The sequence below is a fragment of the Mauremys reevesii genome, linkage group 12 (genome assembly GCF_016161935.1).
Source record: "Mauremys reevesii isolate NIE-2019 linkage group 12, ASM1616193v1, whole genome shotgun sequence".
Classification (NCBI taxonomy): domain Eukaryota; kingdom Metazoa; phylum Chordata; order Testudines; family Geoemydidae; genus Mauremys; species Mauremys reevesii.
In genome coordinates this window covers 26,251,257-26,260,472 of record NC_052634.1, presented here as the reverse complement: position 1 = coordinate 26,260,472, position 9,216 = coordinate 26,251,257, and the positions used below count along the sequence as shown (strand labels likewise).

At 53.1% G+C, this 9,216-nt stretch overlaps 3 non-coding genes across 3 annotated transcripts; all 3 read left to right on the top strand.

Annotated features, from left to right (window-relative positions):
- The first annotated feature begins 3,107 nt into the window (after nt 1–3,107).
- TRNAK-CUU lies at nt 3,108–3,180 on the top strand. The gene has a single exon. It is a non-coding gene; the product is annotated as a tRNA-Lys (tRNA).
- Nucleotides 3,181–4,942: 1,762 nt separating this feature from the next.
- On the top strand, nt 4,943–5,015 carry TRNAK-UUU. Its single transcript has one exon. It is a non-coding gene; the product is annotated as a tRNA-Lys (tRNA).
- Nucleotides 5,016–6,844: 1,829 nt separating this feature from the next.
- Nucleotides 6,845–6,918, top strand: TRNAT-CGU. Its single transcript has one exon. It is a non-coding gene; the product is annotated as a tRNA-Thr (tRNA).
- The last annotated feature ends 2,298 nt before the right edge of the window (nt 6,919–9,216 follow it).

The window sequence follows — 9,216 nt, the reverse complement described above, 5'->3', positions numbered from 1 at the left end:
AGCTGCCGGTCGGGAGTGAGGGCACCGTCAGAGCTGGAGGGAACCCATGGGGCTGCGGGTCGGGAGTGAGGGCACCGTCAGAGCTGGAGGAACCCAGGGGCTCCGGGTAGGGAGTGAGGGCACCAGCAGAGCTGTGAGTCTGGAGGTCAGGACTGGGATAGCAGCGGTTGTGGGTTGGGAGTGAGGGGCACCTGCAGCGCAGTGACTGGGGAGCTCAGCGGGAGTCCAGGGGCTGCGGGTCGGGAGTGAGGGGCACCATCAGAGCTGGAGGGAGCACAGGGGCTGTGGGGCGGGAGTGAGGCGCACTGGTAGAGCTGGGGAAAGCCAGGGGCTGCAGGTCGGGAGTGAGGGGCACCAACAGAGCTGTGAGTCTGGAGGTCAGGACTGGGATAGCAGGGGCTGCGGGTCAGGAGTGAGGGCACCAGCAGCGCAGTGACTGGGAAGTTCAGCGGGAGCCCAGGGGCTGCGGGTCGGGAGTGAGGGCGTGATGCAGTAGTATCTGTTTGTGTGGGGATGGGAGAGCAGGGGTGACTTTAGGTGATGGTCTGTATCTGAGCCTGTAACCTGAGTTAGGCAGGGAAGTAAACAGCTCTGCTCGGGAAGCTGCACAAAGTGAAGAGCCTGCTGGAGAGGGTTTGGGTCAGTTTCGGTTTGGGTCTGGGTGGTGGAATTCAGGGAATCCCAAGCTGGGATCTATGCTCCTGAATCTCCATAAGGACCAGATTGAGGGTCCTGGCTGGGCCCACAAGCTCTGCTGTATCCTGTGTTCCTGTTGTCCAATAAACCTTCTGTTTTACTGGCTGGCTGAGAGTCACTGTGAGTCCCAGGAAGAGGGTGCAGGGCCGGACTCCCCCCACTCCGTGACAACTGGTGGCAGTGGCGGGACCTACTGTGCCCGTGGACGGCGCTTCCTGCAGTAAGGGACTGGGGAGCAGTAAAAGCGAAGGGACGATTGCAGGGGTGATTAAGCCCTGGGAGTGTGTGACCAGTGAGAAGGACTCTGCAGTAACAGGGTCCCGGGGGATTGCAGCGAGCAGTCCCAGGGGCGGAGTCGTCTGCGGCTTGACCCGGGCAGAGAGATGGTGACCTCTAGAAGGCCTGGCACACTAGGGGTCTCCTGGAAACCGTGGGAGCGGTGACCACCCAGGCCTCCAGTGGCCAGCAGGGGATCATCCGGTGCCATTTCTTCCTGGCCTGCACCTTCCTGCCCCATTCCTCTCCCTCCCCACCTCTTTCTGTCTCTGCTCCTCCCCTCCCCTCCACCGCCTCCTGCACCCCACTGAACAGCTGATCACTGGCAGGCAGGAGGCACTGAAGGAAGAGGAGGAGCTTGTCAGCAAGGCCTGTAGTGGGGGTGGGAGCTGGCTGCCAGTGGGCGCAGAGCACCTATTTTTCTCTGTTGGTTCTGCAGCCCCGTAGCTCCCATGCAGTCGCTGACTCAGCTCGTCTCACACTCTAGAGAGGAGCAGAACCAGGGCTATGGCTGATCTATGGGGCACCAGGTGAGTGGCAGAGGCTTCAGGTGCTGAGAGTTTGCCTGACCCCTCAGGGACACAGTGTGAGGTGGTGTCCCAGGGATCTCTATGAAAGGAGCAGAACAGGATTTCTCCCCAAATCCCGCCCTGGCCCTGCCCCAGCCCCACCCCTCACTGCCCCATTGGATCCCTCCCAAATCCTCGCCCTGGCCCTGCCTCTTCCCCAAGCAGGCGGCATCCTCCTCCCTCCCAGGTTTGCACACTGGCCATGGCCAGGAGCGCAGCATGGAGGAGCAGCGCAGTGGGGCTGGGGGCAGGGCAGCAGGCAGGACCCATGTGGGCGGGGTGGAGACACACGTGGGGCAGACATCCTCCTGCCAGGAGGACCCGGGCCTGGTTGCCTGGTTCGCCCCTTGCCCGGGAGCTGCAGGAGGGACCTGGAGTGCGGCTTGGCTGCAGAGCTCAGAGCCCAGGCTGGGCCCAGGAGTGAGGGGATGGGGGAGCTGGGGATGTATCAGGGGTCGGAGCCGAGAATTGGGTGGAGATGGGGCTGTGCCACTGCTGCCTGGTGGAGGTAGGGAGCCTCCGGCATTTTTTTTTTTTTAGCACTGCCCCCGGCTTTTTATTTTTTTGCTCAGCCCCACGCGTACCGATATTTCATCTTTGACATCTGGTCACCCCAGCCTGATGTGAATGAGGGTGTCTGGACCAAGGGGCCAGGGACTGGCCTTTGCTAGAGAAACCACTGTCAAGTTTTAGCCAATTAGGACAAGTCAGCAAATAAGAACAACCTCAGGGATCAGTGACTGCTGCAGGTAGCAAAGTCCTACAGGGAGCAGTTTCTGGCACTACACCTGTGCAGCTCTGCTCCCCGGCTCTTCTCGGGCTCCTGCTCTCTCCTTAGCTCTGCCCCACTCTGGCCCAGGCAGTTCCAGCTCCCACGGAGGATGGGACCCCCTGGCCTGGTGACTCCCTCATTACACTGCCTGGCCTGTCAGTCCGGCTAACTTGGAGCTTTGGCCTCTCCCCATTGCCCTGGGGACTTTCAGCAAAGGCAAGACTGGAAGCACCTGGGACTCAGGTCCCAGACTTTGTGACGCCCAACTCCTTCCCGGGGCTCTAGCTGAAGCCAGAGCATCGGCCTGAGTGGCCAAGAAGAGGTTCCAGCCCTGAAGGGAGCAGGACTTGCAGCACAAAGTGAGCACAACCACGAGGGGACTCAAATCCTGAATCATCCGATCCACAGGGAGATGCCTTATCCTTTAGGCCACATGATGAGGGGGTCTAAGCTCTTCTTTGGAAAAGCCGGACACTGTGTTTCTCAGGTCATCTGCTGAGGGGGCCGAGACGCTCTGGACGCAAGAAGTCAAGTTCCCAGCGACAAGTGAGACTTAATTGTATGGGGCTAGGTGCAGGGCTTTGGCAGGGAGGCTCAGGCATGGGGGATTGGGGTGCAGCGGATGGACCAGCTGTCTAGGCACAGAGATTTAGTCTCCCTGAGGAGGAGGAGGAATCCTGCTGACAGGCAGTGGCTGTGCAGAAAAAGAGGAGGGGTTCCTGGGACTTTTTTTGCCTCTCTTTTGCTTGCGTGCTCACTCTTGTGCTGAACGGTGAAGGTTTTTTTTCCAACAAGCCCAGGTAGCTCAGTTGGTAGAGCATCAGGCTCTTAATGTGAGGGTCCAGGGTTCAAGCCCCTGTCTGGGTGCTCAGCTTTTAAGTTCCCTTGTGTGCCAGGAGCCAAACTCTGTTCACAGCCACATGCGGATTCCCAGAAGCTGTGGCCATTTCCTGGAAAGGTTCCTTTCCTCAGCAATCAGGAGAGAGGCCACATCCACAGGAGCAGGTGTAGAAAGTGCAGTCTCTGGCTGCCAGGAAGTGCTGTGGGGGCAGGTGCTGAGAAAGCCCAGAGGGGGAGCAGCAGAGATGAGGGGAAGAGAGACAGAGAAGCAATGAGGACAGAGGGCAAGGGTAAAGGGGGCATCTGGTCTGGCTATTGTGGGGAACTTCCCTGGTTTATACACGACCCCGGTGGAATTGGCTGTAGAAAGGATCTGAGTCCCCACCCCCTTACCCAGAGGCTGCCTGACCTCGAGGACTGTTAGGATACAGATATTCAGGCCAGTGTGCAGAGGCCTGTACTTTAAGAATTTAGGTGTATTTTTATCACTTAGCTAGTTATAAAGATATAAAAGAGAGAATAAAAAATCACTGTCTGTCTGTGTAATGGCCTTCTCTTACTGTGACAGGCTGAGGCCTGGTTCTTCGGCTAAGCAGCAAAGGCAGCCATAAGCTGGGAAGTGTATGGTCACATCCTCACATTCCCAACTAGTCACATTGAAATAAGGTGCTATTGGGCTGTGAGGAATACAATCCTGCCCTGATAATCCATCTCCTCCAGAGAAAGGGAAACTTAGTTTGGTAGCATCTGTCGGCAAGAACTCACTTATCAATAGACACAGCTGGAAAACCCTTATGTCTGTACAGATGTAGTTGTGAAATCCTCCCTTCTGTATTGTTTTGTATGTTTATTTGCATGGTCTCTGCCTGGGTCTGTGATTGTTTCTGTCTGCTGTATATTTAATTTTGTTGGGTGTAACCAGTGAAGGTGGTGGAATATAACCATGTTACAGTATATTAGGACTGGTTAGTCTAGAGAAGGAGTGAGGGTGCCAGGCGGCGCGGCAGTCAGGGCCGCGTGGTGAGTGTCCCGCTGAAGCGCTGGCCGCCCCCCTTCTCTCTCCCCCCCGCTCCCTCCCCTTCCCCCCGCCCCCACTAGACCGGGCGCGCACTCTGCAGCACAGGGAGTCCACTGGCTCCGGCCGCCCTGTAGGGGTTTTTTTTGTTTTTCCCGTGCTTTGCCGGCCGCGACGTTGTTTTTCCCCCCATCCCCCTGCTTTGCTGCTCCAGCCCCCCCATTTTGTGTTGTCCCCGCCCCCACTTTGCTGCTCCAGCTGTGCCGTGTCCCTCCCCAGCTTTGCTGCTCCAGCCCCACCGTTTTTGTGTTGTCCCCGCCACTTTGCCACTCCAGCCACATCGTGTCCCCCGCTTTGCTGCTTCAGCGCGCCGTATCCCCCCACACACCCCCGCTTTGCTGCCAAACATGCACCTTTGTATGCAACTGCTGAGTCAGTTGTGAACCTTGCTACCATTATCATTATCCCTTTGAAATGATGATGGTGATGGACACTTGGCTCTATATCCCAGTGTGTCATGGATGTCTACAGGCTGCATTAGCCAATCCAACCATTCGGCACTTGCAGATGGGCACCTCTGTATTGTGCCTGAGTCTTGTACAGTTATGAATGGCTGGTAGATGCCGATATTTTCCCGTCTTTTTAACCTGCACTAATACCCAGCCAGGCCAGGGCTGGGAAGAGAGAGCGAGCAGCAGGTTTCCCCTATTGTGGCCGTCTCGCTTTTTCTTGACTAGCTTCACCTCTGCACCAAGTTGTGCTTTTCATATGTGAGCCTGGCTAGCTCAGTTGGTAGAGCATCAGACTTTTAATCTGAGGGTCCAGGGTTCAAGTCCCTGGTCAGGTGAAAAACTTCTCACTGTGATAATAAAAGCCTGTCTTTCTGGAGTCTTGTTCAGTGTTACTCTTTCTCTCCAGGATTTTGCCTTTCCTAAGAAGGGCCTTTCTGTGGGGATTGAAGCAACTCCTTGCAATCCCCTCTGTCCTTGCAGGCTGGAGGAATAAAGTCCTCTGGGCATATAGCATGTTCCTCCCCTGCACACACACACACACAGAATATTCATAAGGAATTAGAATTAGAATCCACCACTTTCCTTGGGAGCTTGTTCCTGTTGTGAATCATCCTCGCAGTTAAATATCTGTGCCTTAGATGTAATATATGAATTTGCCTCTTTTTACCTTCCAGCCATTGGGTCTTGTTATGCCTTTCTCTGCTCGATTAAAGAGCCCTTTCATACCCAATATTTTCTCTCCATTAAGGCCCTTCAACACTTCAGTGAAATCACCTTTCAATCTTCTTTCGATAAGCTAAACAGGTTGAGCTCGTTCAATAGCAAAGAGCCACCAAATGTTCTGAGGGCTGGAGAAAAATGTCTTCTAGGGAAAGTGGTGGATTCTCCATCTCTTGATATCATTTAATGAAGACTAGATGCCTTTCTGGAATGTGTTTGCCCAAAAGTAGCTATTGTGTCATACAGGAGGCCTGTAATATGCAGGGGGTCAAATAAGATGCTCTAGTGGTCTCTTCTGGCCATAAAGTTGACTAATTTCTGAAAAACTGAGTGTAGCATTGGGAGCAGCATCTGATGTTTTCCTGTCTAGCCGGCTTGCTGCCTAGAACGAACGCTCCTTGAGTGGGTGATCCACAGGGAGTAGCTCAAACCTCCACAGTGCCTGGGCAGGGGCAGGACATTAGCACAGCAAGAGAGGGGTGTGGCAGTGACATCACAAAGGCCTTTTGCAGGACCTCAGACTATTGGTCAAAGGTGGTGGGGAGGTGGTGACCTCACAGAGAGATGCTGACATCAGCCAGGCAGGACAGGGGCGAGGGGCCAGGGAAACCTCAGAGACCCCTGTGGCTTTGCTTCAGCAAGTCTCCTTCTCCAGGTCTCTCTTTGAGGATGCGAGAGTATTCGGGTTCAGGCACGTGAGCGCCAGGAGGAACCTCTTTCGAGTTTTCTCCTTCCCTTTAGTGATTTTACTAGAAAACAGCCGTCCCTGTTTAGAAGGTAAGAGCCTCCTCGAGGGAAGTGGTGTCATGGGCGTGTCACAGTTCAGATGCCAGTGGTCCCCCTACACTGTAAGGAAGTTCCCACCACCCTGCTCTGTGTTCGCAGGGCAGGAGAGAGCAGCATCCACGGCAGTGATTTGCTCCTGGCTGCCGGAGCAGAGCAGCAGGCTCAGCTGTCAGAACTTCCCAGAGCAATGAAAGGGGAGGGGCCCAGCCTCTGTAGCAGGAATGCAGGGCAGGCGAGTTCACAGAGGGCATTGTGGGATACTGGGGAAGGCCAGTTATGGTGATATAATGAACAGCAGCATTTACTCTGTTACTTTAAGTTTGCTGCAAAAAGCTCTAGCTCTTTCATTGAAGTCGTTTTATTTTGTCAGCAAAACAGGGCAGTTTTGTCGCCAGACGTGGCATTGCACTGTGTGCACCAGCCACAAGCTGCCGACCGAGGGAGCGTTGTGTGTTTTTCACACACCTGAGCAATATAATTCTGCTGAAACAACTTTGTAGTGCAGACGTGGCCAAAGATTCACTCACACACAACTTGTAAGAGAAATGTCACCTGCTGCTCTGCTTTGCAGAATCCAAACACAAGCAAAGCTTGTCAGGCCCTGGTGGGGATGGCAGAGAGTCAGGTGTGGGCAGACACTATAATTTAGCCCCCAACAGGCACCATGGCTTAGCTGGCTAAAGCGTCTGTTTCGTAAACAGACGATCCTGGGTTCAACTTCCAGTGGTGCCTTGTTGGCTGGATGTTGGGGTACCTGTTATTGGCTACTGTCAGAAGAGAAGTTTCAGAGCTAGATGGGCCTTTGGTCCAGCCCAGTGTGATTTTCCTTATGGTTTAAATTACACTCACTGGCACTGATAATAGAGTTACTGAAGGTTTGGGAGTTAGGAGCGGGTAGGTCAGTGGTCCGGTCCCCACACAGATGACCCCTGTCTCCCTCTGGGACAGGGGCAGGTCTGAGCTCTCCCCCAAATGCTCATTGTGGCTGCCAGAATCTGTGAGCAGCTCATTTAGTTTACGGCAAAGGTTGAGTCCTGCTTTGTGCACCGTGTGTGAGAATGAAAATCCTAAACCTCCCTTTGAAATAACGAATGCAGCAGGACGTGTTATTGTCCCTGCCCCAAAGCAGACAGACCAATGGAGAAATGCCGTCGAGTCCAAGGTAATACTCCCCAGCCATTTTACCTTTTTTGCTGGCTAAACTCCTTCTTATCTGCCCGGCCCAGGCTGTCCTCTGCCTCAGCTGCTGCTCCTGGCCTGCTCTAGAGTCAAACACGCAGGGCCCCCAGGGGAACAGAGGCTGGGACAGGGCAGCAGCCTGGGCTGGGCTGGGAAGATGCTGGGAGTTCTCGTTCCCTGAGAACTGGCCTGGCTCCCTTCTCAACAGCAAACAAATCAATTCCATGTCCCCTCCCCAGAAAAACCAGCCTGGATCCAAGGGCAGCAGGGGACGATTCCCTCCAGTTCCCACCAAGGCAGGAGAGAAGCCAGGGTGTTTCTAGCAGAGTTTATGGAACTGGCGTGGGGAAACCAGCCTTTAATAACAGGCAGTTCCAGTTGAAGCTCAGTGTTTTTAACAATTTCTACAACATGAAATAACCCTTCAATCGTAGTGTCACCATCCATAAAATTGCTTCAGCCTTACAGGTTCCCAAGTGCAAAACTAAACATCTCTTCAAATCCAAGGGAGTGGAGATCAGTCAGTGTTCAGAGTCATCCCACATAAAAGAACCATATTGTGGTACATACTGGCCCCATCATGTGGCCATCGCCTTTCCCTCCTCTCTTCTTAAAAGTTTTAATATTTTGCACAGAAACTTTCTTCCCTCAGGAGAGACCTGGGAACCAGGGCTGCCAGCCAGACAAAGCACCTTTAAGAGGAGGCGTAATCTATCAAAAAATGATCTCCCTCCTTCAGTTCAGTGGCAGCCTGAAATGCTACTTATCCCGGCGGAGCTGGAGGATTGAAAGCAGCTACATCAAGCCCCTGTGCAGCTCACAGGAATGAACACAAACACTCCCTTGTATCTGAAGAGATGTTTAGTTTTACCCTTGGTAAACTACAAGACTAAAGGGAAAGGCAGTGATGGTGTCAGATATAAAGAGTGAAACACGAAACAATCATCATAGTTATGCCTATAGTGACTGCAAAATCTTTCTATATTCTTCTTATTATCATCAGTGTATTATTTTCTCTGGCATCTAGACATTGACTAGACCTTGACCAAGAAATTTGGATCTTGACAAAATATTCAACTACGCCTCGTTAAGGTAATGGACTTGACACCCACTCGGGTGTCTCCATGCAGGTTCAAGTACTAACAACAGTGGCACCTTACAGCCATAGATTTTAATCAGGGCAATACATTGATACAAATTCCTGTTAAATCATTTCTCAGCCAGAGTCCATCACCCACATTCCTTAGGGCACTGGGCCACCATGCGGACGTTTCATTTCCCGCCTAAATTTCACACAGAGACACAATTTCCTTTGCACAGATCCATGAACAGCAAAACCTCCCTGTGTCTCTTGTCTGAGCCAGTGCATTCAATTGTATTGAAACCTTCTCTCCTGCAATGGCGATGGTCAGACAGAGGGGACATGGCCACCTTCACCTCTGACAGTGAGATATTGGCTCAGCTCTTTCTTTCTGCTGCTGCTGTTGTTAGTCCATGAAACATCAGGGATGGAATGCAAGGCTGAGCTCACGCACCAGCCCCCTGAAACATTTCAGTGTCCCAGAGAAATCCTGACCCCTGCTATTGCAATGATATGGTGGAGATTCGAATAGTCGCAGTGTAGAAGGAGCCTGAGGGTGTTTATTTGTGAGCTGAGGTTCCCTGTCTGACATTTGCCTTCTTTCCTGGTTTGTTATGTCTCCAGTGAGCAAACCGGTGTCACAAGGCTGGTTAAATGCTGCTTTTTAGACCAGAGAGCTGGGGTTGATTTAGCATGCTGTCGCCATCAGCTGGTCAGAGTAACCAGGGTGAAAGGGTGGAATTTAGGATTCTCCCACCAAGGGGAGGTGC